Genomic DNA, 22,305 nt, shown 5'->3' on the forward strand with positions numbered 1-22,305 from the left:
GGCTAACTCCGCTTCCCTTCTTCCCCCGACTCCTGCAACAGCTTAGAGAGCCTGGCTCTGACGTAGTTCAAAATAACGTGAGCCAGCCTCGCTGCCCGGCTGACCACAGCAACGAGAGCCACAAGCCCTCGACGCTGCTTCGATAACATGAAGCAATCACTCATAAAAATAGCAACCCACGTAGCCTGGCCATATATGGAGCTGGCGAGGGTGGACGGGGATGCCCCTCCGGACCCTCTTCGGAGAAAACGAATCGCCGCTGAAATTTCCCCCACCCCTCCCATCACTACCTTTTACCCCTCCTCTGCCTTCCCCTCTCCTTAGATGACTCAACCACAGATTCCACTGAAAGGGGGTGGGGGTGGGGGGGAAATATACACACACACTCAAATTATACATATATTATACATGTATTATAAAATATATACACACATACATATATGCACACACACATATACACATATGTACACACACACACGCACACACACCAAAGAACATCAGGAATGCAGTTGCGGGATGAACGCGTTTGCCCAAGACCGAGTGTTAAAATGGAGTCATAAGAGTCGCCCCGTGCGGGTGTTCATAGAAGGTGAAAACACGCAGGTTTGCAGGGCAGCGCACTGGGAGCCGAGTCAAGCGCGCCGCAGCCCGGGCCCCGCCCCCGCCCCCGCCGGTGCCCCGCCCCCACTTCCTCCCGCCCCTCGCCGGGCGGCTATTAAAAGCTGCTGACGTCAAAACGGACGGCCATCTTTGATGAGGGCAGAGCTCACGTTGCATTGAAGACGAATCGGGGAGGTCAGGCGCTGTCTTTCCTTCCCTCCCTGCTCGGCGGCTCCACCACACTTGCAACCTGCAGAGGCCCGGAGAACACAACCCTCCCGAAAGCCCAGGTAAGGACCCCCCTCCCCAGGTCGTGGTTCTGGCTCGGGATGGCTGCCTACCCAGAAAGGACAGCAGCTGGGCAGTCCGAGTGGGCTTGGGTAAATACAAGTATTGGTGCACTTAGGGTGCGGTATTCCGTGTGTGCACGTCTCGTGGGGGCTTTATAAAGTGTTTTCGAGGTGAGCTGCTGGGGGAAAGGGAAACGGGAGTCCTGCAAATGGAGCGGCGGGGAGGAAGAGCGAGGGTGCGTACCGAATAATAACTTACTCTTTTGAAACAGTAGTGGGACCCCCTCTTTCTTCCATTTTGCGATGCAGTTTTCAGAGATATTTAGGCTGTTGGGTTTTCCTCCCCTGTCGTTCTAACCCTATTATTATGACTGTTGTCGTTAGGGTGCTATTATCCAGGGAAGAATTCAGGGGGAGACAGGGTGTGGGTGCTGGGGAGGCGAAAGGAGAAAGGGGGAGTTCCCGCCCCGGGCAAGCTGAGCTGCTGCAGCGACAGCAGCCTCCATGCCCCGCGGACTTGATTTATGCCGCCTGCTCCACGTCAACTGCAGGCTGGCGGGAGGCGGGCGGGTCGTGCCGGGTGGGAGGGCTTTGCGGAGGGCTGGCGCGGGTGGGCTGGCTTCGGGGACTGCGGCGGCCCGCGCTCAGCACCCTGGATAGCAATACAGAGGGCTCGCGCGGGCGCCCTCGACCTTTCAGCACCGGGGACAGCGGTCCAGCCGCAGCGTCGCATCTGCCTGCGGCAGAAATGCCTGGCCAGGGCTGGATGTGCCAGGGCTGAAGACCAAATTGTCTCTCTGAGACCCCGGTCTTACGGAGACCCTTAATAGAGGAGTCATAGTAGGTTAAAAGAAAACAAGAAAGAAATAAATCTTCCTCACAGAGACTCCTTTGCAGACAATTTCCTGTTCCCCTCCTCACCTCCTGCATAGCTTCAACAAAATAGTAGTCTACTTGTGGAAATCTTCTGTGTTGCCCTCTGACCCTTATTTTACGTAGAAAATAAATACATTTTTTTAAATATGGATTTATCCTCCAGCAGGGTATCAAGGTTTTTGTTTGGTTTTGTTTTTTAACACAGAGTAGATCTGTCTACAGATGTTGGGTAAGCATAAGTACTGTATGTATGAAGAAGCCAATGCTATCTGTTTATAGGGATGATACATCTCTCTCTATGTTTCCATTTGATAAAAATGTGAGATTAGCTGAACTAAACAGAATCAACTTTAAGAATGAATCACTCTTCCTTTTCCTTCTTCCCCCATCCTTGCAATCAGGCATGAACACAAGCATTCATCCACAAAAACACATATCTGAGAAATTTTACTGGTCCTTTACTGAATAGATTTAACCTCTTTGGCCACGGTTTCAGAGTTACTGGAAGTATTTCCTATCAGCACTGGTTATCGCAGGCTGATAGCTTCAGATTTTGACAATATTAAGATTGGCCTTCCTCAGGAGAATCCAAGTGTGTCCTTCAGGGTAATGCAGGTAAAGAACCATGGTGTTAAACTAGAACTTAACTCTGACCTAAAGATCTACTGCAATTTCTCTTATGGCACTGCGGGATTTTGCTGAGGTGGTGATGACTACTTTAACCATTTTCTACTCTGAGGCTTGGAGCATCTGAAAGAGCAAAAGTCATCAGGGGTATTTCTCTCTGTTTGATATAGATAAAACGGGCATAAAAATGACCAGAGTCAAAATTATGCCATTTGAGTCGTTAGCAAAAAAGAGTAACAGCGTCATATGTAATAATCTATACAATGCATTAAAGAAACGCTATCATGATCCCCTTAAAAGACCCCAAATGAGAACTTGGATTGTGTTTAGATAGTCATACCTCCTATCATCTGTATGCTACAGATACTAAAATTCCCTGTCCATATACAGAAGGTAATTTCATTCCCAGCTATTTATTTCCTAGTGTTTTTTCTTTTTATAGATGACCATGTGTTTCTATGTATGTATATGTTGATCTGTTATTTTGCATGGATGTAAAATTATTTGGGTGGACATTTATATACGAGTATGTAAATATATAAAAGAAGTTTATAACTTTGCAATCTGCAGACAAAAATAAACAACTGTGTTTTAGTAGTGGAGGAGAGAAAATATGGGCAGGAATCTTTAAAAATGCTTTAACTTCATGCTGCATGTCCAGACAGCTGTCTGCGTAGTTGCGTCAAATGAAAAGCCTAATGCTGCCGGAATTACGTGCTTGGACATCAGTAATTACTGCTGGGTTTGTTTGCTAGTGGAAGACTGGGGAGGAGCGGGGGAAGTAGAGGACCGCAGTGAAGATGGCAAAGGGCACAGAGCTGAGAGGAAGAAGCAATGTGCACAATTAGAAAGCTAATTTTGGAATAGCTTACTGAGAAATTTAAAAAATATATCATTGAGCTATGAATTTAACATTTATATCATTGACAAGCTTCCAGGGAAAAAAATCAAGAAATTTCCTATTTTAAGTTAGAATTTTTAAAATTCAGGGCAATGCGGTGAGAAGAGGCAGGAGCAGATGGACATAGGATGAGCCAGGAGTCATTCACACAGACCCTCTGATGCCTGTTTGTTCATCAGCATTTACTGCATTACCACCTCAGTGTTCAAATTACAGAACAATTTACAATCCTCTTAACCTCTTCATGGCAAAATCTCCCAAGAATTCACAACTTTATTTTTACTTTGTTAAATGGACACAACCACACGTGCACAAACACAATGCAAACTACCCCTTAATTAGCTTGTCTAAAGATATTCCTAAGCTCTAAATGTTAACCCTGGAGTGAGGGTTATCAGCTGAAAGACATGTTTCTGCCAGTGACACCTAGAAGCTGCGTAAGCAGTCAGCCTTCAGCATAACACGTAGGTTTTGACGATTAGTGGAAATGAGAAAAATAATCTGAGAAAGAGATTGAGAGAGGAGACATGAAGGAGAAAAATAGAAAATCTGCTTTTTAGATAATTCACTGTGAATAAACAATGTTTCTTACATTATGGGACTGCTTTACAATTCTATGAAAGAAGGAAAAATCTATGTTTTAAGCCTCAGTGCTGGATACTTTCTGCAATGTCATCCCTTGTCAGCAAGGACCAACCTGATAGGAAGATATTGATCAATCGGTATTCACCGGATACAGAAATGAATCCCATGGGAGATATAAAATTTCATGATTTTGTCTTGACCTCAATAAGTTTAGCATCTAGCAATCTTAATAAAAGCAATAAACAATAAGTTAATAAATAAAACCAGAATTAAATGCAATAAAACATTAGAAGACAAATTATGAGGACATATGTGATTAATTTCCAAGTGAATGTGACCAACAATAAGTAACATAAATTCAGGAGGGCAATATCGCAGTGGACTGGAACAATCTGAGAGAAGAGGCAGGCCTTGAGATGGCTTTTGGAGGTTGCAGAGAGGTGGGAGAGTTCTGTTAAGTTGAAGTCACAACATATGCAGAATATCAAGTTAGGCAAGCCCACTCCACAGTTAGCAAACCCTGAAAATGCCCATTCATTTGGGTGGAGTGGGAAGGTTGGAGGGAATAGGCTAGGATGCAGAGTTGGAGCCTTCTGTGGAAGGCTTTGAATATCAAGCTGAGAATTTGGTACTTTTTCCTCTAAAGTTGATTTCTGAGCAGAAGCTGATATAACAAAGTAACCAGGTCCTTTTAATATCCAGAAATTACTATTGACAGAGTGGATTTAATTTGCATTCTTCCAGAAGTAGAGGGGAACAAATTGGTATCATAAGAGATGGTTAATGAAAAAAAATCAGTCCTTACTGAAGCATCTTTTAAGATCACTTTTCAGGATACATATGCCTACATAGACATATAATTCCTGCTTGGAAGTTAATTGCAAGTTTCAATTTTCCATTATTGACTAAAAGAAATTATGCAAGTTGAGCACTTGCCAGGCAGACTGAAAAGAAGGTCCAGAATCTGGTGATGAGACACCCCCAGAAGGTCCCAGAAGGTGCACTTGAATAATAAACATGGTGCCGAACACTCTCTTGCCCTCTGTGAATATTCAGCATTGTCAAGTGCACTGACTGGAGGAATGAAAAAAATTGTCAGTTCTCCTGAGCATGTTTTGAGCAGCATAACATATAGGACCAGTCCCAAGTGGCTAAAAATGGGAGGAAAAAGATGGAATGGTAGAATTTTGAAAAACTGGGATGGGTAGTATATCAGATTTCTTTCCCTGCCTATTTTGCTGACTCTTGTTAGTTACCCTCACTTCAGGGCTACCTTGAGGTCTGGATTACACCCATTTCCTTTCTAACCTTGTGGTTGCTACTCTCACAGAAGAGCTTCAAAATTCCAAATGCTGACAGAATTGCTAAGCCAAAATAGCCAGTGGGCTCAGGTAGAGGAAGAAATGGCAACGGTAGATACAGATTTTACTGCCATTTCATTTCTGGCTATAAGGTATCAAGAGACTATCCTCATCTATTCTTCACTAAAACACTGGCAGTAGAGACACCACAGGATAACGTTTTTATACCCAAGCTGACTACCTAGGGGAAACTTAGAGGTAGTGACATTTGATGCTTTAGGAGGTCAGGTTGGTGGTTATTAAACTGAGTCCAGGGGTCACACAAGCATCAAGTAAGGTGAAGGAAGGAGATATGACATAGCACTGAGGAAGTAGGATATGATGAGGGGACAAAAAGTTAAAAAAAAAAAGTCTTACAAGAGGAAAAACACTTCATAGAAATTTCTAGAGAACCCCAGCTACACTGTGAACTCCTCAGAATTGCTATTATTGCCTTAACAATAATACCTACTCTTTCTAAATAATTTTCTTCACAAGGCTCTCAAGCACTTCACCCAATATGAAAGTCCAAGGAATTTCTGATTTCTAAATAAATAGTGCAACCCACAGACACATATGTTCAGATATAGTATTAGATCACATTTAGTCAGACATAAATTGATTTAGAATGACAGAGATATCCAAATCAGTAATTAATCAGAATGGGCTTATGGGGAAGAAGAATGTGATTCTCATTCTAAAAGTGTTTACCTATACTGGCTCACTGTATCCTCCTAACAACCTTGCGGTCAGATTACTATTATTATTTCCATTTCACAGATGAAATAACTGATGCACAACAAGGGTAAGTAACTTGTCACAGAGCAGAGCCAGGACTTAAATGTAATCAGTCTGACTCCAGAGATTAAGCTATGAAGTATATTTTATGCTACCTCTTGCATCATCCACATTTTTCGTATTGGCCAAATAAGGCATAGAGATTGTACATGTCTTTTTTTTGCAGTCTTTTCCTCCTCACTTGGGTAGCAAGGCCTGAAGGTAAGGATGCTGGTCAGAGCCAGAAGACCCAGCTCTAGCCCTGAAACAACTGCTTGTAATTTCCTGTTTGAAATTACACAGTCTTTAAATTAGTCAGTGAACCACTGTTGAACTTGGTTTCTTTACTGGCAGAATGATAGAAGTAGACTAATGATGTCCAATATCCCTACCATTCAAAAATCAAGGAAATCAGTGCTGAAAACCCCAGGCAATGGGTCCTGGCCTAGTGACCGATGGCCTCAGCTGGCATCATCTTAATAATGCTTCAGTAACTGATCTGGACCCAATTGGAAGATTAATTACATTCATCACCTCCCTCATCCCAATCCTTATTTTTTTCCCCCTCAAAATTGCTTGCCTTCATCTTTCTGAAGCCTTCCCAGAGTTAAGAAATCCTGTCTTCTTCCTCAAAGCCCTATTCTGAGTCATCACTGCTTTGGGTATCTCCTGTCCTTCTCAATCAGATTTGTAGCTATCTGGCACATACTGTCTCCTACAACCTGCCTAAACTGTATAATTCTGTTTTCAACCAAATTAACTTCTTAAAAATTTCTTTCTAGACTTCTTTTTGATCATCTCCTGTGTCTGACTTAGCGATACATTAGCTGCAGTTTCCTCACTCATCCTCTTACTACTTCTGCCACTTAGCAAAGAGGAAACAGAAGCTTTTATAGAATCTGTGAGCTGTAAAGTACTTTCAAAGTAGCATTCCTGTGTGACCTGAATCTCATGATACTGATAGCCAGCTCAAAAACTAATCACATTGGGAGGATGTGGGGTAAAATGACATTACAGGAAAGCTTTGAAAACATGGGACAAGGAGAGAAGGAAGCTTTAAAGCCTATGAGGTCAGAGGTCAGCAGCTGGTGGTACAACGTTGATTAATTAAATTCATAGTCACACATCAGATAAATTCACATGTCCCAGAAAAAAAAAAAAAAAGAAAAACCACGTTCGCCTTGTCACAACCTACTGCAGATTTCAGTGTCTTTCCACCAAGGTAAAACATGGTATCACAAGAGGAAATCCTAACTGATTTTCTTATTGTTGACTACAGAGGTCAACCTCAGCAGTGACTGACTTACTGGTAAGAACAAATCTGTATCCCTAAAAAGAGATGGGGGGAAATCCTATTTAAGGATTAGCATTTCCTTTTAAATGCTTAACAATGATTCCAGAGAAATTCAGTCAAATGATGCCTGCTCCCGAATGATGCTGAATAACAGCTGTACTGGGCTTATGGCTTGCTTTCTTTGGTGTGGAAAAATATATTTCATCCTCTTCTTTGCTGTTGTTGATATGGTTCATATTACTCAAAGATGTCTAATTCTCATGTCTTAAATTGAGACTGTTGGCACTTTCTGCTGACTCACCGTGTCTTAATCTTCCAAGGTGGTCCATTTTTACTTAAAGAAAAAGGTTATTTTCCTCCAAAGTGGCAGGTTCTACAAAATGACCATCTGGTCCCAGCTTCCCCATCACTTCCTTTATTCAAATGACACTAGTCACAGATCTTGAACTTGAGAGATGACTTTCCATGCCTGTAACCTTGAATCAGTGGTTTCTGTCCTTTACTGATAACAGCAAGTAAAATAATGAAAGTCTCTTAGGTGCCCCCCTGAGGCCAGAGTTCAGCCCCACACTCCTGCCTCATTGCTTTTTCAGAGAATTTTCTCAGTTGAGCTCTGAAAATCCTGCAAGTTGGACAGAGTTCCCTTTCCATGAAGAGTCTCAGACCAAGTTGTTGATCTCCTTTATTTATGTTCATCTTTGGTACAGTTTCAAAGAATAATGACTGGCAAATTCCAAAACAGTGAATTTCTTAAATTTCCCTGCAGTTATTCCGAAGTTGGTCTGGCAGCTAGGTATAGGTAAATTACACTGTGACTTCTCTATCAATAAACAGAAAATGCACAGAAATAAATGCCAGAAAGCCTGCTAGGAAAAACACCGGCAAACTATTTCAATACGCATTAGCCTTGTTGAGTGAATTTTTTATTTTAATGGGAAAGTCCATTCCTAATTTATGCCAGAGAAATTGCTGAATATATCTACTTTTTCCAATTCCATGATCACTGCCCATGTATTCCTTCATCATAAATCAACTGCTATTATGGCATTCTTCATTAATTAATCCATTGAATAAATATTTATTGAACACCTGCCATGTACCAGGAAAACATACACTAGTTCCTGAAGTCAGAGCTGTAAATAAAATCGTCGTGCTTCTGCCCTCCATGTGTTATGCTAGGTGTCCCCTCTTGGGGTGTCATTATTTTAGAAGGCATGTTTCAATGGGATACCTTTTAGAATCTAAGACATTAACTCAATGTAGAAAAGAGCTATGGCTCTCTAATCAAAATATACAATCTATTGAAGGTTTCTACTGAGCTGTCAGTATCTACAGAGAGATTGCTATATCATAAACAATTAAGAACCAGCCTCAGCCATCACCGAACTCAGTAAATATCTAAGATATGTCTTTGTGTGAACTTGTCTCTATTTACATGGCAATCAACTAGGATGTCACTAAAATGCCCCTTAAATACATGACTATATTCCAGTATCCCAATCTGTTGGGATCTCTCCCTATACAGACCACTTTCTGCCACTCACGGGAGGAAGGGGTCAAGCTTTAAGAAACATGGTACCTCCTGGGCTAGAAATCCTATTCCCAACTCTAAAACTCATGGAGCAATGCAAGAATAGGTTGACTAAGAAAGGGTCCTTTGGATGAGAGTACTTCCCAATCCAATCCACTTTCCTCCTCTGAAAACTTCCTATCACTAAACAAGGTTCAGTGATTCAGGATCAAGTAGAATTATGTAGTGATTCTGGATCAAGTAGAATTATGTCTTAATTCCCCAAACTCCTACTTCTAGAAATTCACCTCTTACCAATGAGCAATGCCCCTGTCTCCCTTGTAAGATTGATCACACTGCTTTGTAATTACCTACTTATGTATTTCTCTTCCTTAATAGACTTTGGAAGTCTTTGAGAGCAAGGGTAATATCTTAGCTTTCTTTGAATCTTCAGTACCTATAACAGTGCCTGTCACACCCATGTATGCAGGAAATAAGTGAGCGAATGGGGATACCAGCTACCCCTTTGCAGAGAAAAGAATTCTACCACTGTAAGTAATCCTGCTTTTTATTGATCAAATGTTATGATCAGAATAACTCAGGAATTGTTGTGTACCCTTGCACATAGATTCATCCTAAATATTGGAATAAAATTATGTCCCAAGGAATTACTTTGGTTTACCCTAACTAGCTACCAATCTATGGCAAATGATATAATATTCTAATCTGTTATTTTATCACTTATGAGTCAGGAGTTAAAATGCTAATGAAGGATCAAAGGATTCTCAATAAAGGCATTGCTAAAATAAGGTTTATATTCAGAGATTAAAAGCCACTCACTAAGAGTAATTTAAGTCAGTTTCACATTTAAAGCCAAGCAGTTTAGCATATATGAAATATAAGTTTAAATGTTTTACTGTCCACTAGGATGAAAAGGATATTTCATACATCCATTTGAGACATATATTACATTCACCAGTGGGGTAGATTTATGGCTTTGGCCAACTCATGTTTTCAGGGTCACATATTTGCTGCTGCGCTATTAGAATTGGCATGGTGGACACAAGTTTTTCATGTCGATTCCGCTTCCTTGAAAGTGTCCTTCAGCGACACCAGTCTCTGGCTTTTCCTCTCAAATAGTCAGTGTCCTCTTGCCTGGGAGAGAATCATAAGCCTGGGCATGATTTGGTAAATCAGTCCCATTTGTCCTTAGAAAAAAACCTTCACCAATTGAGCACTGAGTTTTGCATTTCTTTTTTCCCCATTCCTTCTCATGGAAACACGGGTTACTCTGCATCCAACTTTCTCCAGAGAAGACTGAAGATACTACCACTTAATGACCACAAGGAAAAAAGTAACTAACTTCCTAAATGCCTACTGTGTGCTGCACTAGGCACTTGATGTATATTATTTCATTTAATTTCCATGGCAGCCTTAAAAGAGTTCGGAACACTTGTCTCTGACCGCAAAGTCCATGGTTTTCCCCACCACCCCATAAATTATCCCATGAGTTGCACAAAATACATTGAGATCCTCTAACAGAAAGCACACTGCTGATACATAGAACATGAGTCAGCCAAATCTAAAAAGCTGAGTCCTCCAAGCTAAATAGCCAGGTGAGATATGGTGGTGTAAGTGACCAGAGAAACTATGTGTCCAAACAAGTTCATGGAGCAATGGGTGGAGAGTCAGCTGGCTGCATGCCAGCTCTGCCACTTCAATTGTATAACCCTGAACAATTTACCTAATCTGAACTGAGCCTCAATTGTATAACCCTGAACAATTTACCTAATCTGAACTGAGCCTTACTTTTATTTACATCTGTAAAAGGAGAGCAATTGCTGCCATGCATATATGTCAAGTGGTTGTCATGAGACCTAAAGGAGCTAATGCTTGTGAAGTAGTTACCTCCACCACTCTGAGAAAGAGGAAGGGACTGTTGTTATGTTCAGTTACCCGCTATTTGCCATACCAGATTTCCAGAGTTCTTTATTATAGGTTACATGAAGGCCATATGCTTCTTTTCCTCTTTATTATTCTGTTAGCTTAAAGAAACAAGTCTTGGTATCACATATTTTTTAGCTTGATCAGCATGCAAAATAAAATGGGGAAATATATCAACAGCCTTTGATTTTTCTATTTGGGGGAAGATTTTTAAATACCTTTGATTAGCATCTCTGCTTTGGGAATGACCTCATGTTTCTCAGGGTAATGTTTAGATACCCAAAGAGGCCCAGTTGTTATTTAAACACTGGTCCCCTCTTCCTTAACATTTTGTATTTTAAAGATGCTTGAGGAGTTAAAAGAGATGATATGCAATATGTCCTGCTATTCTTTAGCTTTTGAAAAAGAAATTTTCTGTAAGCTATTTAGTGAACCATTACTGAAGCTGCATCTGTTGGCTTCATTTTATATTCAGCTTTGTGTTAAGGATTTTTGTTGGGGGTGGGGATAGGTTTCTTATTAAATATTGTGTGTGCACATGTGTTTTTGTACGTGCACACAATACACAAGCAGAGAGATGCAAACCCAGACCCTTTCTTGGAGCCAGTCTTGAATACAAAATTCCTACATGCATCATCTCATTGTCAAAACCTTTAGTTTTATTCATAAACCAATAAATATAAAACCTGCACAAGCAAGTTACAAGAACAGCAGAATCTATGCTCCTAAGTTGCATTCACAGAATGATTTTTCTTTAAAGTTGGAAAAGGCTTCCAAAACAACCCTATATAAAGCAATGACTTCAAATTCTGCTTTAGGGAGAAACTCTACAGACAAGAGAGCTTGCTGGGGAAAGATTTTGAAAGTCACACTATTTTTTGAGCATCTACTATGTGGTAGATATTATGTTACGCTATCGTTGCTTGTTTTGTATTTATTTTCTACAGCAACCTTCTGAGTGGCAGGTTATACGTCACACTTGACTAAGAGAGAATACTGTTTAATCAAGGTCTTACAATGGATTCTAAGGTACTGATCACAACTCTTCCCCCGACAAACCAGTTCATACATAAACAGGGGTTAGTGATTAAAATACTAGGCATTTTGTTAAGCAGAATTGTGGGGAAAAAAGAAGAAGAAAAGAAAAGATTACAGCCAGCAGCCAGAGTCAGATTATCAGACTTCCGTACTCCTTTCTTTTTTATTATTATTATTATTATACTTTAAGTTTTAGGGAACATGTGCACAATGTGTAGGTTAGTTGCATATGTATACATGTGCCATGCTGGTGTGCTGCACCCATTAACTCGTCATTTAGCATTAGGTATATCTCCTAATGCTATCCCTCCCCCCTCCCCCCACCCTACAACAGTCCCCAAAGTGTGATATTCCCCTTCCTGTGTCCATGTGTTCTCATTGTTCAATTCCCATCTATCAGTGAGAACATGCGGTGTTTGGTTTTTTGTCCTTGCGATAGTTTACTGAGAATGATGATTTCCAATTTCATCCATGTCCCTACAAAGGACATGAACTCATCATTTTTTATGGCTGCATGGTATTCCATGGTGTATATGTGCCACATTTTCTTAATCTAGTCTATCATTTCCTTACTCCTTTCTAGTTCTACTCCAAGATTAGACATTGGGACCTACCAAAGGAGAAAGGGCTGCAGAAATGTGTATAGTCAGACAGGATAGCTAGAGAACCAAAGGCCTTTCTCTCCTTTTCCCACCCATTCCCCCAAGTGACAGAACCTGCTTCCAGAAACTTGCAATCTAGGGGAGCAGAAAATGCAAGCTTGCTATAGGCAGGCAGATCCCAGAGAAAAAGCCGAGGAGGAGAACTCAGTTATACTTGCTCACTGCTTATTTCCCATCTCACAGAATACTTTAGCTGGGGGTTGGAGGGGCAAGTAAAGGAAGGGGTGGAGGGAATATCATCCCAACACTCATCTTCCCAAAGAATGGAGAATCCCATTTTGTGGGACAAAGTAGGAATTGATGAGTCTTTGAGAGGGGGAAAATGGTTCCTTCTTCTACACAGTTAATAAGAGAGAGAACTTGAGTTTGAATTTAAGATCTCAAGTGCAATGACCTTCTACAATCAATGATTCATTACTCTAGGACACTTGTTCTCAAACTATGGTGTTTAGCGGCATCAGCATCACCCAGGATTTTGTTTGAAATGCAATTCCCAGGCCCCACACAGACCTACTGAATCTGAAACTCTAGGGTGAGACCCAGTAACCTCTGTTTTAATCATCTCCAGGTGATTCTGATGCATGCTCAAGTTTGAGAACCACTGCCCTAGAGATCTTAGTTGTTCCTTCAGACTTTCACATCTGTCTCAAACTGAGCCTGTTGAGAATGAGGTGTTTTCACTGTTTTCAACCTTTCAAAAGCTGTCACTGGGTACTTAGCAAGAGAAGAGATGTCCTGGACCATTGGATAGAAGTCTCCACTTACCCTCTGATTTAGTAATGAAGATGCTATTGTTCATCCAAGTGAGTTTGAAGGATGAGGAAGGTGAGCATTCACAGAGTGAGGACAAGTGTGTGAGGTGGGAGCCAATTGGCTCCTTTATTGTGCTTTGTTTTCTTCAACAATGGCCCAATCCCAGCCCCCAGAATCTTGTCTCCAAAGCTTAAAATCTCATCAAATAATAGGACATTTCCTTTCCTCCTTCTGCAGTCCCAGCCCGTAGCCTCTGAAGGATACCAAAGAGGAAAAAGTGTCCGCAGTGCAAAGAATAAAGGAGTTTCTATCACTCCTCCTCTGTGTCACCCCCCACACTTCCTGCCCCCATCCCTCAGCAATGAGCTACCACAGATGCAGAGAGTCATCCTGGCCTTTTCTACTCATCCCCTGCAATGTCTTGTTTCTGCCCTGGATTAAAATACCAATTGCCCTTGGGAAAAGGATCCTGATGTCTTACATTGCCCTTTTTTTCCTGTCCTCCTCTTGCTTAGAATCATGGGTTCAGAGTACCTGCTGAGATTTTTAAATTGTATTTTCAAAAAAATTGCAGATGACCAGGCCCAGAGATAAACTTCACACCAAGGTCACAGGGTGAGCACTGCAGCCAAGGCTCCTGACTCAAGCTTCAGCTCTCCTTCCACTGCCCTTTACTGCCTTACCACATCTGCCTCTATCTCTTCCAAATTTTCTCTCTGGTGCAGCCCCAATCTCCTGGAGTTTCCAGATCCCCAATCAGGAATTCTCTCAGTCTGTTGGTACACTCAGAGGTCTTGGCCTCAAATGGTGTGCCAAACTCTACAAAACAGGGTAGGAACATTCTCATAACCCTGAGCTATCAGGCAGAGCTTCCTCAAAAATTTGGGTGTACAGATTGTACCCAAACCCAAAATGTTTCATAATCTGAAATTTTTTGAGCAGCAATATGACCCTCAAAGGAAATGCCTATTAGAGCATTTCAGATTTCAGATTTTCAGATTTGGGATGCTCAACTGGTAAACATGATGCAAATATTACAAAATCTAAAAATATCTGAAATGGAAAACACTTCTGGTCTCAAGTATTTTGGATAAGGGATACTCAACCTATACTGCTTACATCTCTTTGGGTTTTTCATATTATAGAAACCCAGCTATAAGTGGTTTTGGCAACAATTCAGATTTATTGGCTTAAACAATCTAAGTAAATGTTGAGCAGTCAAGCCATAGGAAAAGCAGAGATGTAGCTGGAATTCAGGAACAACTCAAGCCCAGTGTGCAAACATTATCAAAGCTCTCTCTTTCTCAGCCTCCTGTCCCTGATTCTTTCTGTACATTGATTCCACTTTCTCTTGTTGAAAAACACTTCCTCCCTCCCCATACCAGAAACATACACATGCGATTTGTACTCTCTGGACTTCCACTATGGAAAAGGAACTGCCAATTGTTGTCTGTATCCTCGATTCAAAAATACCAAGGAAGATCTCTGATTGGCATAGCTTGGGCCAAGTGCTCAATCAATTGTGGGTGTGGAGTGGCATGGAGGAATGTGATTTCTATGCTGGAACCACACAGTTCAGTTGGGAAGAACCAGTTTCAAAGCAGACACAGTAAGCCATCTTTCCTTATTTTCTCCAAAAGGTTGGGTTGGATAGCAAACCACAGGTAAAATCTCTGCTGCTTTGGAAGAATAAACTACTCACCTCTGAGAACATTAAGGAGACTTCACAGAAGTGAGGAAGGATGTTTCTTTCACCTTTCTGTGCTCGCACTAGCCTGGTTCTGCAGGATGTTCCCTCCATGTTACAATTCATTCGCCAAATATAGATTGTGCCCCCACCATAGACTAGGCACAGTTCTAAGCAATGGTAATAAGCAGAGAACAAAGTAGATGAGGTCCTGTTCTCATAGAGCTTACCTTCTAGTAGAGAAAGACAATGCTATGACTTAAAGAATGCAGGACAGAGACATAGAGTGATACCCCAAGGAAGTAAAATGATGATTTAGAAAGAACTATTAGATCTCCTTGAAGAGGTCCTTCACGTCCCTTGTAAGTTGGATTCCTAGGTATTTTATTCTCTTTGAAGCAATTGTGAATGGGAATTCACCCATTATTTGGCTCTCTGTCTGTTTTTGGTGTATAAGAATGCTTGTGATTTTTGTACATTGATTTTGTATCCTGAGACTTTGCTGAAGTTGCTTATCAGCTTAAGGAGATTTTGGGCTGAGATGATGGGGTTTTCTAGATATACAATCATGTCGTCTGCAAACAGGGACAATTTGACTTCCTCTTTTCCTAATTGAATACCCTTTATTTCCTTCTCCTGCCCAATTGCCCTGGCCAGAACTTCCAACACTATGTTGAATAGGAGTGGTGAGAGAGGGCATCCCTGTCTTGTGCCAGTTTTCAAAGGGAATGCTTCCAGTTTTTGCCCATTCAGTATGATATTGGCTGTGGAATGGCAATCATTAAAAAGTCAGGAAACAACAGGTGCTGGAGAGGATGTGGAGAAATAGGAACACTTTTACACTGTTGGTGGGACTGTAAACTAGTTCAACCCTTGTGGAAGTCAGTGTGGCGATTACTCAGGGATCTTGAACTAGAAATTCCATTTGACCCAGCCATCCCATTACTGGGTATATAACCAAAGGACTATAAATCATGCTGCTATAAAGACACATGCACACGTATGTTTATTGTGGCACTATTCACAATAGCAAGGACTTGGAACCAACCCAAATGTCCAACAATGATAGACTGGATTAAGAAAATGTGGCACATATACACCATGGAATACTATGCAGCCATAAAAAATGATGAGTTCATGTCCTTTGTAGGGACATGGATGAAATTGGAAATCATCATTCTCAGTAAGCTATCGCAAGAACAAAAAACCAAACACCGCATATTCTCACTCATAGGTGGGAATTGAACGATGAGAACACATGGACACAGGAAGGGGATCATCACACTCTGGGGACTGTTGTGGGGTGGGGGGAGGGGGGAGGGATGGCACTGGGAGATATACCTAATGCTAGATGACGAGTTAGTGGGTGCAGCGCACCAGCATGGCACATGTATACATATGTAACTAACCTGCACATTGTGCACATGTACCCTAAAACCTAAAGTATAATAATAATAAATTTAAAAAAAAAAAAAGAAAGAAAGAACTATGAGAGAATGTATCTCTGAGAGGCAGCATTTAAGCAGAGACCAAATCATCTGTGGGCTCAATGATTTTTATGCCCCCTTCCCGTTATAACATCAGCAGAACTCCAGCACTTAATCCCTTTATTTTTCAACAATAAAAATAAACTTAACCTTGATCTGAATCATATAGATCTGCTTTCCCATCATTTTCTCATTTGTCTCCCCGATTTCATGACCAGGCACACTTACAGCTCAAGGATACAGTGAGAGAAAAGAACTTCATAAAATCCAAACAGTCCACAGTGGCTGAAAATAAGGGATAACTGGTCCTCTGGTTCACGTCTTTCCTCCTCTGGCTCATTTTGCCTCCTATCATGACCGTATTATGTGCACAGATATATGGATGAGCTGGGGCACCTATGGCCTGTATGGGCTAAAGGGCTCAAAGATTAGAGCCAAACCAAAGATTCTGTCACAGGATATTAAACTGGGTGGTGAATTCCCCTTAAGCCTAAGATTCCTTCCAGACCTACTTAGGCCACATCTCATGTAAGCTTTATGAAAATATATGCAACCCAGAGGGAAAAGATATGAATGTGATTCCTTGACCCAGCCAACCATAATATTTAACCCTGTCACAAATTTTCTTGGACACAGTGAAGGAAGGGAAAGGGAGAATCTCCTTCCTCTGCATTTACTAACCAAAACCCATCTTTCCATCAATCACAAAAAAGGCCCAGTGTAAAGCTGAGTTGTCTCTGGTCCATTGAGAAGGTAAGCATTAAGGGATGGCATCTAATTGGATGATGGGATGCAGGAAGGCATACAGACCTGAGAACTAGACCCTCTTGAGGTGGAAGAACTGGGCCCAAAGATGCTGCTAGGCTGCAAGATTGTGCCTCTGGACCGGCAAATTTAGTTTCGAGGTCACGTTCTCCCTCGACTTGTTCTATTCCCTTCTTGTCCTAGTATCTCAGGAGTCTGGTTTTCCTTCCTTTTTATTCTTTAAGCTTGTTTTCAACTTTGTTTGCCTGCATGTAGCTTTTTGTATATTATTGAATTGGAAATTAGTCCTCCACCTTAGGGCTTGAGACTCATATGGGTGGCTCTTTTATGTGCTTTTTCCTCCCAACTCTATTAACAATTTTGGCCCAATGGATCAAAATTGGCTTCTCAGTGAAGCAGGCAAAGTTCCCTTCATCATTTTTGAAGTTCCCCTTTTGGATCTGACAGGCTGGTAACTTAAAAGAACCATGTCTTATATAGATAGACTTAAGTTTTTTCAGGTCACTTACCAAACAATTGCATTGATTTATTCTGCATCTGTTTAATGATCCTTGTTTCTTTTTTTTTCAAATTGTTTCCCCACTATTATTTAATTTTTTTTTAACTTCATCACAGTTCTGGAAAGGAAGATGATACAGAAACCACAGCCATTTTCCAGATATGAAAACTGGGACATAGAAATTTGACTGCCCTGGAAAAGATCACCTACTTATTTGATGACAGAGCCAGTTCAGGGATGAAGGTTAGCCAGATGTCCAGTTCCCCAATCTTGTTCTTAATCCATAAATGGAACACTAGTGCTCTATAGGCTTAATACTACCCACAAATTTATTTTATTTGGCCAGTACTGGATTTACAAAATTGTTAATCTGAAATGCCTTAAGGCAGGGTACTCCCTCTCCAATTTGCTGCAAAGCCTACCATTACTTATGCCCAAGGCGTAATTTTTATTATTCTCCCAGCCCTATGGGCATTTGAGATTGCTTCCATTGCTTACAAAAGTTGTACAATTTGTCATGGTTTTATGATCTGCCAGAATCAGAAATGACTAGAAGTTTCTTGAGTTATTTTACCACAACTCTTTCCTATGAATGTCTTCATGAGTTATGTCAGTATTTGGGGAAACACGATTAGACATATAAATTGCACTAAATAGACTATGGCTTTTGATCTGAGTTGAATTCAAGCAGTCTTAGATTTTTGTTTTTCCCATGGATCCCACTGGTAGTATGGTGAAGATCTACTGAAGCCATTTTCAGAGTGATACTTTTTAATGTATAAAATAAAATAAAATAAATAGGGATTATCTGGGCATGGTGATGTACACCTGTATCCCAGCTATTTGAGAGGCCATGGCAGAAGGATCACTTGAGCCCAAGAATTCAAGAGTTCAGTGGCCTTGAACTGGACCATGCCACTGCATTCCAGCCTGGGCAACATAGTGAGACCCTGTCTCTGCAGAAATAAAGTAAATTAGTTGGGCATAGTGGCCTGCACCAGCAGTCCCAGCCACTCAGGGGACTAATGTAGGAGAATTGCTTGAGCCCACGAGTTTGAGGTTGCGGTGAGATATGATCATGTCACTGCACTCCAGCCTGGGCAACAGAGCAAGACCTCATCTCTAAAACATAAAAATTAAAAAATAAAAATAAATACATGGGGACTATATAGGAAACCAATTTTATTGAAATACAACTATTAAAATATTTTTAGAAAAACCACATTTGTGGTATAATATGTGTTTTTTAATTAAAGCATTAAATAACAATATTTAGTGGTAAGTCTAATAACTACCATAATTTCAAAGTGGTAATGAGAATATCTGTTATTTTGAGATATCTGCAACAACTGTAAAATGATATGAAGACATCAGTGTCGAGCTCTCCTGAACCCCTGTGGGTGGTGGGATGGAAGGAAGCTAGTCAAGTAGAGGGAGGAGTGGATCCACATGTCATCCAGGTCCAGTGAAACTGGCTGGCCCTGAAGCAGTCATTTTTGTTGTATAACAAACCACCCCAAAACTCAGTGGTTTGAAGCAGCAACCATTTCTTATTGTGTATGGGTCTATGGGCTAATGAGTTAGTTCTTCAGTCAATTGGTAGATTGGCTGGCGCCTGCTTGATGTGTTCACTCCCATGTCTAGTGGTTATTGCTGGCTCTTGGCTAGGGCATCAGGGGCTGGACCACATGTCTCTCATCCAACAGGCTAGCCCTATTGTTGGCATACAGACATGGTGGGAGTTACAGAGTTTCTGAAAACAGCAAGAGAGAACAAGCCCCAATGTGCAAGCACCTTCCAAGTCTTTGTTGAGGCTACATTTGCTATTATCTCATTAACCAAAGTAAGTCACATGGCCAAGCATAGAGTCAGTGTGGAAAGGGGATTATGGATCTTGGGAGGGGAATTATGCCAACTATATTTACAAAAAATCAACCATAGTTCCCACCAATCTTGGGAGCATAAGTCAGAGAGAGCACCACCTCTGCCATAGATAGATGGCCTCTGCCCATCCATCCTGCGGCTACACATCTTCCACTAAGTTCCACAAACCAGGAAACTTAGACCTGGCTTATTAGTACCCTGTCCCCATAGGCCTTGGAGCCCTTAAGTTTAACTTTGGATATCCTTGGTTCAAGAGGGCACCTGAATATCTAGTTGCATCTCTCCAAGGTAACTAAGGAATCATAGACACAGGTATCTGATCAATTCAGCAGGGAAGTCAAAGGGGAAATTTTCTCCTTTGAATATTGAGGATAAGTAAACTTTTCTGGATTCAAACTGGCAGGGTGGAGCAGGAGGGGATCAGCATCTTATTGTTTTATGGTAATGTTGCTTTATCTGTAATTTCACTTGAGCCTGTCTTGGTAAAGACGACTGCATTTTAAGTTTTTTCCCTGTCTCTCCAGAAGTGCCCGCTGTTTAAGCAAATTCTACTTTCTCATCTAATTACAAGAGCTACCCATAATGTTAAAAACAATTCTCTGCCAGCCCTCTGCCCAATGAGTACTTTGGTAATGGGAACCAAGGGAGGAGGCAATGGAAAAAACTCTGAAGGCCTTTCAGCTGTGTTGCTGCGTCATGGAAAACAAGCCAAGCAACTGCGTGGAAGCCTCGCAGCAGGTCCCACCAGAGCCTTCTTCTTAGCGATTCCAGGGATTAGCAGGGCACAGCTGACTCACCCAGCTGCCTAGCCAGGCACTTCCATAGGGCATTCTGATACCTGGCTGTACATTTGCTCAACTCACTTCAGATATCAAATAGAAGACCCCTAAAGATGAGGCCCTGGGCAGAACTGTGTCAGTTCCTGCACCAGCTTCAGTTTACTGAGCCTCCAAAGGAAAATAAATAAATAAATAAATAAATAAATAAATGCTTCTAAATTCTTTTGTTGGAATGCTGTCCTAGGTTGAGCCCTCCCAAAAGCAGATCCTTAGTGAAGGATGAGGGTGCACATATTTTATTTGGGTGTTAATCCTAGGAAGCGCTGATGGGGGGGAGTGGAGAATCTAGACAGGGATTCAAAGAAAGCCAATACAGGGGGCACTCATGAGCAGTTTGCCAGCTCCTGGGGCTCAGCCCAGCCAGGGACCTCTCTCAGAGAGAGTGTACAACATGCCTGGATTGCCTGACCTGAAAGGCAAGGAAGCTGGAGTATTATGCACCAATTCCCATCCTTCAGTGGTGAAGGGCTGTTCCCAGAGTGTAAACTTGCACCCAGCCCTGCAGGAGACCAACTCTACACCTCAGATTGGAGAAAATCCTAAGGCAGTGAGTCTTGCCTCACTCACAGTAGAGGCACTAGCAGAAGAGGCCCTCAGAATATACAGAAAAGGCGAGTGCCGAGGGTATATGGTGGGCACCAACTGGCTGCTAGAATTTTGCAAACTGTTATCACCAGACACCCCAAGTATCACAATGGCTGTCTCTAGCTTTGGCACATTGATAGCTTGGACCTTCATTTATTCCCTGGGTCCCTAGTGGGTTCCATTCATTCAATATCTATGTGCCAGGTACTGAGATAAAATTTTTTCATACATCATCGCATCCGATTCTCAGGACAACATGCAGGGTATTATTAGCTTCATTTTATAGCTGAGAAAACCGAGGTACAATGAGGTTAAGTAAATTATCTTAAGTCCCTCAGCTTAAAAATAACAAAGCTGAGATTCCCATCCAGACCCACTTTAAAGCCCAAGCTCTATCCACAGCAAGCTTCACCCCAATTAGGTGAGGAGTCTTTTCTCCTGCTGAGAAAAGGCCCAGCCATGTCCAACCTCCATACCACCATTTCTCCTGAATCTTTCTCCTCTTCCTTTCTGGTCTTTCCTGTTCCTTTATCTCTTGTTTTCAGGTTGGCTCCATGGAATTAACTGATGTCCCTTCAGTGTTCTAGATCCTTTCTTGGGGAAGTGGGCTATCCCTCTCATCCTCCAGACCTCCTTACCCTGGGGGCTGGGATCACTGTCTGCATGCTCAAGACATCTTTGAATCTCTAAGTCCTTAAACACCCTCCAACTCATACCCACCCACCCACGATCTGGTCTTGTTCCACCCACACACAACAGGTGCTTTGGTGGATCCTACTGCTTCTGGCATCCTAGTGGGGAAGGAATCATGGAACCATTTCTTTGTAGCATCTTGCAGGTTTAGGACTGATCTTACCTGTGGGTCCCAAGCAAATTGAACTGCTTGATTTGTTCATAAGCATCAGGCCACAGTGTAAACTCTGATTTACCGTGGTTAATATTTTAAAACTAAGATAGCATGCAGCAAGGACTAAGAGAGGGAGTAATTAATTCTAGCCTGGCAGCGAGGGAGTGGGAGGGAGGTGGCACCTCCTGCAGTCTCAGGAGGGCTCCACAGTAATAAACAAAACTGTAGCTTCCAGGTGGCAAAAAGTATAAGGGGAACGGATGGGTGCAGAAGGATGCTGTGCAACTCTGTTTTAGAGTCAACATATCCAACTTCATGAGGATCATACTATTATTTCAAAAAGAATATCAATAGGTTGGGCATGGTGGCTCACGCCTGTAATCCCAGCACTTTGAGAGGCCGAGGCAGGCAGATCACGTGAGGTCAGGAGTTCAAGACCAGCCTGGCCAACATGGTGAAACCCTGTCTCTACTAAAGATAAAAAATTAGGCATGGTGGTGGGCACCTGTAATCTC

The 22,305-nt window shown here is 41.8% G+C and overlaps 1 protein-coding gene and 1 long non-coding RNA gene across 5 annotated transcripts in view; one reads left to right on the top strand and one right to left on the bottom strand.

Moving 5' to 3' along the window:
• Positions 1-1,419, bottom strand: part of LOC134738909 (uncharacterized) — a 208,977-nt gene extending 207,558 nt beyond the window's left edge. The window contains exon 1 of the long non-coding RNA XR_010125181.1: positions 1,150-1,419. This is a non-coding gene — a long non-coding RNA (uncharacterized LOC134738909). The remainder of the gene's footprint in view (positions 1-1,149) is intronic.
• The window catches only part of SNAP25 (synaptosome associated protein 25), an 88,984-nt gene continuing 67,419 nt past the window's right edge, over positions 741-22,305 (top strand). For 2 of the 4 annotated variants that reach the window (XM_054466454.1, XM_054466452.1), the window contains exon 1: positions 741-890. The gene's annotated coding sequence lies outside the window, so the exon portion shown is untranslated. Of the gene's footprint in view, positions 891-1,030; positions 1,127-22,305 lie in introns of those variants that run through there. The other 2 variants (XM_054466456.2, XM_054466455.1) reach the window with 2 other exon arrangements.

The sequence above is a fragment of the Pongo pygmaeus genome, chromosome 21 (assembly GCF_028885625.2).
Source record: "Pongo pygmaeus isolate AG05252 chromosome 21, NHGRI_mPonPyg2-v2.0_pri, whole genome shotgun sequence".
NCBI classification, from domain to species: Eukaryota; Metazoa; Chordata; class Mammalia; order Primates; family Hominidae; genus Pongo; species Pongo pygmaeus.